The sequence below is a fragment of the Tachypleus tridentatus genome, chromosome 10 (genome assembly GCF_004210375.1).
Source record: "Tachypleus tridentatus isolate NWPU-2018 chromosome 10, ASM421037v1, whole genome shotgun sequence".
Classification (NCBI taxonomy): domain Eukaryota; kingdom Metazoa; phylum Arthropoda; class Merostomata; order Xiphosura; family Limulidae; genus Tachypleus; species Tachypleus tridentatus.
The window spans coordinates 178,161,124-178,169,943 of record NC_134834.1 but is presented as its reverse complement, the minus strand read 5'-3'; the positions used below and the strand labels follow the sequence as shown (position 1 = coordinate 178,169,943).

Here is an 8,820-nt window from a genome sequence, read left to right as displayed (position 1 = left end):
TCTAAAATAAGTTATTATAACAAAATTTAAGACGAAACATTAAAACTAAACAACTTCTACATCATTTATATTCGCAAGTTTGCTCAACAAATAATGAAATAACTACCAAGTGTCAATAAGCATAATAAATAATCGAATAACAAAACAGGTGATATGTAATTCAGAAGTCGAGAAGAATTATTTAATAGTCCGAATACTTGGGTTTTGAGATTATATCCAGGAAATAAATATTTAATGCTGCTTTTTTCGTTTCATTTTACTGCTTGTGTGACATGTTATCGTTATTTATAGCACAGAATAAGTATTAACTTATCTTATAGGTTACTTGTGGTACAGGTTAGAATCATCTAATAGGGAAATTACATTGTTATAAATAATGGAAGCAACAAAAAGGATCTGTATAGCTGGAGCTGGATCCAGTGGACTCACATCTATCAAAGCTTGCCTAGAAGAAGATTTACTTCCGGTGTGCTTTGAAAAGACAGACCAGATAGGGGGACTTTGGTGCTACAGAGAGGATGATGTTGAAGGTGTGGGCTCTGTGATGAAGTCTACCATAACAAATAATAGCAAAGAAATGAGCGCCTTTAGCGATTTCCCGCCACCAAAGGATTTTCCTACTTATATGCATAATAGCTACTTACATAAATACTTTGAGATGTACGCTGAAAAATTTGATCTCGTTCGACACATCATGTTTCGACATGAAATTCTGAAAGTAGCGCAAAACCACGATTTTGACGAAACGGGACGATGGAAAGTAACTGTTCGAGACATTGAAAACGATGTTAATTTTGACGAGATCTTTGACGGAGTGATGGTTTGCACTGGTCATCATGTATTTCCATACATTCCCACGTTTCTAGGAATAGAAAAGTTCAAAGGCAAAGTGTTACACACTCATAGTTACAAGAAACCAGATGGGTATGATGGCAAGAAAGTGGTGATTGTTGGTGTCGGAAACTCTGCAGGAGACGTGACTGTGGAGCTAAATCAGATAGCTGAACAGGTTAGGCTTAAGTTAGTCTTTTAAGCACAATATTCTCTTAAGCTATATAAGTATACAAGCGAATGACACAACGCGGACTAAAGTGTACTATTGTTTTCGTTTATCCGTACTGGTTTATTCGTGTTACGGATATTGAAAATTGATCATGCTAAGTTTCAAATCTGTATTCGTGTTTCACTCAGTAAATGTGGTTACTAACTTCAGTGATACTTTATTAGTACTTGAGCTAAATGTCAAGGCTAGAAGTATCTAGGTCTCAGGTATAGTGCATCTCATTGTAATTACATTGGAAAATTTCCAGATTAGGTACTCCAAGGCTTCATGTATAGCCTGACATTTTTATAATATATCCACAGCCGTAAGTGCGGTATTTGTTCAATGGTGATACATCTCGGATCTTAGACTCTGGACACACGGCCCAGCACACTAACCGCTAAGCTATTTCTCCATTTAATAGTATAAACTCCGTATTGTAACTTTGTGTTATAGTTGCATAGCCTGAATTGTAGCTTCTGGTGTAAATTTGTGCTTCGTACTTTCAGAAACTACATGAATAAAGCTCACTATAACATAAATTCTAATCGTCATAATTTACTTGTGATAGTGGCTTACGTCACAGTTAATTATTCTTGCGTACTTTGAATATAGGTTTTACAATTTGTGAGTTAGAACTGCAGCTCTATGTTACTTGTACTACGACACGACTATAATGTTATAGTTTGACAGTTGAGAATGCAACTATATGAAAATATTTGAAGTCAAATTGTAACATTGTTTTACATTTGCGAAATATGTGTTTGAAACTTTAAAATACAATAATTCAACAAATATTTAGAAAATAGTGCCATGCAATATTTGTTTACTGTGTAACTAATAAAATTATGTAATAATATATTTTTATCAAACAAAATACAATGTAAAGAAACTAGGTTATTTGGTTGTTTAAATATTGTGACTTGAATATCACAGCTTTTGTAGCCCTATCAAGACTTACGTAATCTAACAAAGGGCTGAATACGTTATATAAAAACGAATTTGAATAGGCAAATCAGTAACTCATGTGAAAACAACCCCCGATTTAAAGATACAATACGTAACAACTTTTTTCGACAAGAAATATTCATTTATTCTGATCATAGAGATTTACTCTGGTGATTAAAATTTTATAAGACGGGAATATTACTTTCACTCAATGAATTTTTAAAAAATAAGGTGGTTTGGATCATCATAAGGTGCCAACATCATCGAGAATAAGACTCGCGAGAACGTCGAATCCAATTCAGTCTTGAAAGGAATTAGAATTCATCAATGTAAAGTTAGTCGTAATATCCATTCAAGTACCTAATTCAACAATATACCTCACATCTAAATAGGTTCTCTGTCTGAAAACGAAGAAAATATTCAATAAGATAAATCCAGTCATACCTCATTGTCAACCATTAGAACTCTTAATCATTTGGAGAATGAAACAGATATTTATGCTATTTCTTTCTTTAATATACTGGTAAAGTCGCGGAATTCAACAATAATGTATTTCTGTACTAATGAGCTCTTGAAACGGGCGTTGAAAAACCATCGAGTTTGAGAATGAAGGAGTTGACGTGATATAGTTACTACGAACCCTGATTCCAAAAAAAACTACACTGTTTCGTCATAAGATCGAGGAAGACCAGACTTGGTGACATGGATAGTAACGACGTGGTGAAGCTCGAATATTGTTTTATTAAAACATACTCAAACCTCTATGTTATTATTGAATGAATGAATGTATGTTGCTGTGTTATTATAGGTCTATATTTTCTTATATATAGCTTGGGTTTGTTTTTAAGAGATGTACATAGGCACTTTATGTTAACAATTCTGAAAACTTGCATGAAATTGGAATCCATTGAAAGAAACTATGATTTAAGTTTACCAAAATAATATAAAGCAAGGATAATAACTATAAGTTAACAACTGACGTTTAGTTTAAATGAACTATTCTCTAACATTAAAATTGAAATTGATTTGAGTTCTCTATAATTTGGTAAATATCGTTTCCAAAGAGGAAAGCATACTAACTTATCAATTGTACCCCCATGCTGTTAATGGTATTTTCAGACATCGCAAAACTTCTTTAAAATACCTAGCCATATAAAGGGATCTCAGATAAACTCAGGTTACTGCTACTTTCCACAATTGGACATAAAAGATGCATTGTAAATGACAACTTCAAACCTCTCAACGTACCTGTAAAACCTGTTTTTTAAAGTAGACTGTTGCATTCTATTCGTTAGGATACCAACATCTTGAGAAAATAAAAGTATATTTACAGAAATATGATGTTTTGCTATTCGTTCCAGATATGAAATTGTAGCTATCATACACGTGTTTTTAACTGGAAATTCATTGTGAGCAAAGAGGTTTTTTTTATAAAATATTTGATGATTTTACGACATCACATTTGAATCTAGAATATTATATCTGTAAGACTAGTGACTCTATAAACTTTGAGAGTTGCACTGAATACTTGAACTTGATCTGTTTTTCTATCCTCAAGGTATATCTAAGTGTGAGGAGTGGATGTTGGATTATTCCCAGAACTAGTCCTGGTGATGAACCATTCGATGCTTCGCTTATTCGACGATGGTGGAATTTGATTTGGCTTTATACACCATATAAGCTACTGCGTTACTTTGTTGATACGTTTGCTAAAAAACAAACTGACAATTCTCCATATTGTTTTAGATGCAAACGTTCCATTTTAGAAGGACGTTACACATTTAACGATGAACTGCGACACGTGATTCAGAGTGGGGCTGTCACAGTGAAGGGGAACATTCGGAAATTCACTGAGAATGGAGTAGTTTTTGAAGGAGAAGAAACAGAGTATGAAGTCGACATCGTAATTTTAGCAACTGGTTACGATATCAAGTTTCCATTTTTAGACAAGAAAATAGTTTCTGTTAAAAAACAACAACTGGAACTGTATAAGTATGTAGTTCCCATAAGATTAAAACACCCCACTCTTGGCATGATAGCTCTGGTTCAACCTGTAGGTCCTTTTTTCCCCGTAGCTGAAATCCAAGCTCGATGGTTTGTTTTGTTAATGAATAATAAAGTGTGTCTTCCCTCAGTAAAACAAATGTTAAGTGATACCAAGAAGAAAATAGACATGGTAACTGTCGCTACCCGGACAACATTCGGTACACTATTGTGGCTGATTGGATACCTCTTATGGATGAGATCGCTAGTCTCATCAACGCTAAGCCTAACTTGATAAATTTATTTTCACCGATCCTATTCTTTTTTGGAAATGTTTCTGGGGTCCTTGTTTACCTTACCAATTTCGACTTCAAGGTCCTCATGCTTGGGCAGGCGCAAGAAACGCTATTTTGTCATATTAATGTAGCATAATATTCAGGGACAATAATGGCCGAAATGGACCAATGTTTCCTCACTCATCTATTTTCTGTAATCAAATATAGGTTGATGGAGTAAATTCGGGTAAACAAAGTTGAAATATATCTTCAACATATATCTCGAGTTTTCGTTGAATGTACTTACATTTCGTTAACCTTGCGTGTGTTTCTTTTTCTAGTTTACATTTAAACTTGATACACGCCTTATTTTCATAATTTTCAAATTTGAATGTAGAATTTGATGAACTTATACTTTCATCACATGTAACTTTATCTCTTAAATGGACCAAGTTACAACTGTTTTACGTTTTTCTCTTTAAAAGCCTCAATTCCTAAAGTTTTACGCACATTTCACTACAAAATTGTTCGAGTTCGTTTTGGTTTTGAGTTCAAGTTTCAGAGGAAAATAAAAGATAGAAAAAGAAACCACGGTGAAAAGTAAGCTATAATACTGTCGTCTACTAATGACAATAAGATATTTGCGAAACAGATAAAAAAATTGCAGACCTAAATGTTTGTTTCAGATTTTAAGATTTTATTACTTAGCACATGACATTTGATTAAACTGAAACACATCCCACATAGAACTTATTTTTACTTTATAATATGCCCGGATTAACAGGTGGTTAAGGCACTGGACTTGTAATCTGGAGACCTGTATTCGAGTCCACATCACACCAAACATTATCGCCGTTTCAGCCAGAGGGGCGTCATAATGTGACGGTCATTCACCCTATTCATTTGTAAAATAATAACTTTATAGTTGGCGGTGACGAGTTTCATTTCCTCTAGTATTACACTGCTAAATTAGAGGTATCTATCGCATATAGCCCTCGTGTAGTTTATGTTAAAACAGGATTTAAAATACCTTCCAAAAAAAAAAAAAACTCTCTCAAAATGTTGGTACATTTCTTTTCTAAATTTGGTTTTCCAGACAAAGTGATATTTATATTTGATGATTTAGGAGTAAATTTCTTGTGTTATTTAAAAGACGTGGAATAAATCATATATTTTATTTTAAAATATGGAATATATAAATGTATATTTACTATTAATCAATTTACACTCGAACTTAACATTAGCTTTTATGTATCATACCCTTAAAACTTTTATATAATAATTGGATTATAACTTACATAAATATCAAATAAATATTTTGTTCCATGAAACGTAAAACTGAGTGATTTTTCTTCAATTAAAGTACGTTTCATTATGACAGTATTTACGCACTAGTGCATATAAATAATTTGGTAATTGAACAAGACATCTAAAACTCTTCCATACTTATGATGTGTGACTATTTTATTTCTTGCATTATTTATAAGAGCCTCATAATTTATCTCGCAGTAGTAACGATTTGTGTGTGCTTGTGTTTTTCTCTTTATAAAGTAACATTGAGCTCTCTGCTGAATATTGACGATTTTTAACAAACATTAAAATGGGATGACATAATGAAAACTAATCTCGTGCTAACGGTTCTGTGAGAAGCTCTCAATGAGTATTCTAATTGAATCTCCCAAGGGTTAGTCTTCAAGTGCATGCGTCATTGTAAATGTTTGGATTCACAGATGATGTTTGACAGAATGAACCTTAGAAAACATCGATGAGTGTTAAAAATCTGCCACTGTTTACTAGCAAGATGAAAGCTATGACCGGTTACTACTGATGATAAAAACAAACAAAAACAATGAAATAATAGAAATGATGTTAATAAGACCATGTAGCTGTCTCTGCTGGAAATGTTAGGGACCTCAACGTTAGAGTTTCGTCCTAAAAATGTTAATAATAATGTTTGATAAGCAAATCATTTTAACATCGAAAAATAAAATAAAAAACAATTTTCAATAGCGATCGTGGACCGTTTTCAGCGACAATTAGTCTATAGCGTGGCAATTATAAATATATTTTAATATTGTAATAGTCTTCCGGTAGAACAGCGGTAAAACACTAAAATTATGGGTTAGATCACTTCTGTGGAATCGGCAGATAGCCCAAAGTTGTTTTGTTAAAAATACAAACTTTATTATAATAATTGTCAGAAACCTAAACTACTCCCAATCGTGTCAACGACATTTCTGAAAGCTTATAATTCAGTGTTTCCATACCCGTGTAGGCCACAGCACAGATAGCCTGTTGCACAGTTTTGTACTTAACAGCAAAGATGGCAAAGCAATAATTTTATCTTTAGATAACACATGGTTAAAAGCGTAATGTATGTTACGACTTCCAGTAGTACGTTTTCAAGTTTTGTTGTTTGTTATTAAGCGCGAAGATGTATAAGGGGATATCTGTGTAGAAACCATTGAAGAAATCGAACCTCGAATTTTAATGTTATAGACACTCAAGCTTTACCACTGAGACAGTAGGAGAGGAACATTTTTGTTGAATAAGTAAATATTAAGACATGTTAAACTTGAATTAAAAATAAAAGCTGACAGAGAATTATTTTACAAAAACTTCTAAGTGCATCATTCTACAGGGTAGTTTTTTATCTGATAAGAAATGGTATTGAGTGTTGTGTGTTAATTTGTTATTATTGATATTATATGTATTTTTAAATCAGTGAATGTGACAGCCTTGGAAGTCAACAGGATCCTTATTTTGGATTTTTTTATTGTCAAGTATCATAGTGGTTCGCATAACTGTCTATCAAACTTTCATTAATTACTCACAAACCACATCTGAAGGTCACTAGTTCCAAAGCGCAACCATCCTGTAAGGAAAATTCAATTTTCGTAGCTGAAGAACATTTGTATCTTGATAACATTTATATTTGTGTCTCTTAGTCTTACCATTTTCATTATCAATTGCATAAAAAATGTGATGCAATAATTACAATACTCCCAATCAGGGTAAGATATTTACTTAAAGTAGAACTCAAAATTAGCCTTAACGTCACTGCGGCTAATAAGATAAACTTTATTGGTTTTCTCGTGAAACATCTTAGTAAGATCCCTCTAACTCTTTTTTTTATTTTTGTCAATAGTGTTAGTACCTATTAATACACACCTCAAGAAACCAATAAGCTACTGTTATAGAGTTCACTACCACCAAAACTAATTTTAAGTTCAATCACCAAATAAATAGCTTAAGTTTGGGTAATCCGGTTACACCGGTTCTGGCTGACATTTTCATGACAAAGATTGAATCTATATTCAGAAATTCAGCTTTGCACCCACCACTATATTGGTACAGATATGTTGGCGATACAATTGTTGAATTCACATCTGCAGAACACAAAATTAGTTTCTTCAACCACGTTAACTCCATATACCCCAACATTAAGTTCACCTATGAACACAAAAAAACTAACAAAATACCATTTCTTAACCTCTAGATCACAAGAGCTGATACACAACTCAAAACGGAAATCCACAGAAATATCACCAATACTGAACTATACATTCTCTGGGACACAACACATAAAAACAACAAAAACTCAACATATTAATACACCAAACAAGCGCATCCGCCTACAATCTCGTACAGGTTCTCTTTCTGGTCCCTGAGACATGTGGCCAGAAATGTTCAGTTGCAAAATTTCTTTATTAACCTGAATATGATCTAAGAAGGTTGAAACGTTGTTCTATAATTTATATCATTTAATTTTTTAATTTACACAGCTGCCGTCTTTAGAGATCATTTTAGAAATGGGTTTCTCGTCATTATGAAACGTGTTCACTGTTTTAGAATGTATCTTTATGTGGTACTAAAATGAAAGGAAAGTCTGATAAACGTAATTAGCAGGAGTTTTCACCAGATATTATAAATACTAAAAACATATTAATATTATGTACACACTGTTCCACTTCTTACTTGTAGATTAAAAGTTCATTCTGGACTTTATTTTATTGTGACGTATAATTGAAAGCTTTCGCATGACGTGGAATATTTGTGTATTTGCATATATATGTATATGTTACTAAATCACAGCTGTTGAAATGTCTTAAAATATCAATACGAAACTATAGATGTAGGAAGCTTATTACCTTGAAACTACTTTCTTCTAAATTTGAATGAGATTGCACAGACAAACATTAAATCTTTCACTTAATCTCATTATTCATGCTGCAATGTGTTCATCAATGACGCTAGAAAACTTCTTTATGCTAATTTTTAAGCCTAGTAAAAATGTATTTCAAACGGCAAGCATGGGTATCATCACTTTTTTTAAAAAGGACAGAACAACCTTTCGACCTTACCAGGTCATCTTCAGGCTAACAAAAGAAGCCGAGTAAAGTCAAATAACGTGATAATTCTTCTGAAAGGTAGATGTAAATATAGAAAGTAGGGAGATTGACTGAAACAAGACAAACCTTATATTTATTTCTGTTGTTTTGTTTTACCAACACAAACAAAATGTTTTACGTATGTTATGTAGCTAAAAGAAACATAATATTTGTTGTTGTG

The 8,820-nt window shown here is 32.8% G+C and overlaps 1 pseudogene; it reads left to right on the top strand.

The window, feature by feature from the left end:
• The first annotated feature begins 376 nt into the window (after nucleotides 1-376).
• On the top strand, nucleotides 377-4,637 carry LOC143227915 (flavin-containing monooxygenase 5-like; annotated as a pseudogene).
• Nucleotides 4,638-8,820: the final 4,183 nt, after the last annotated feature.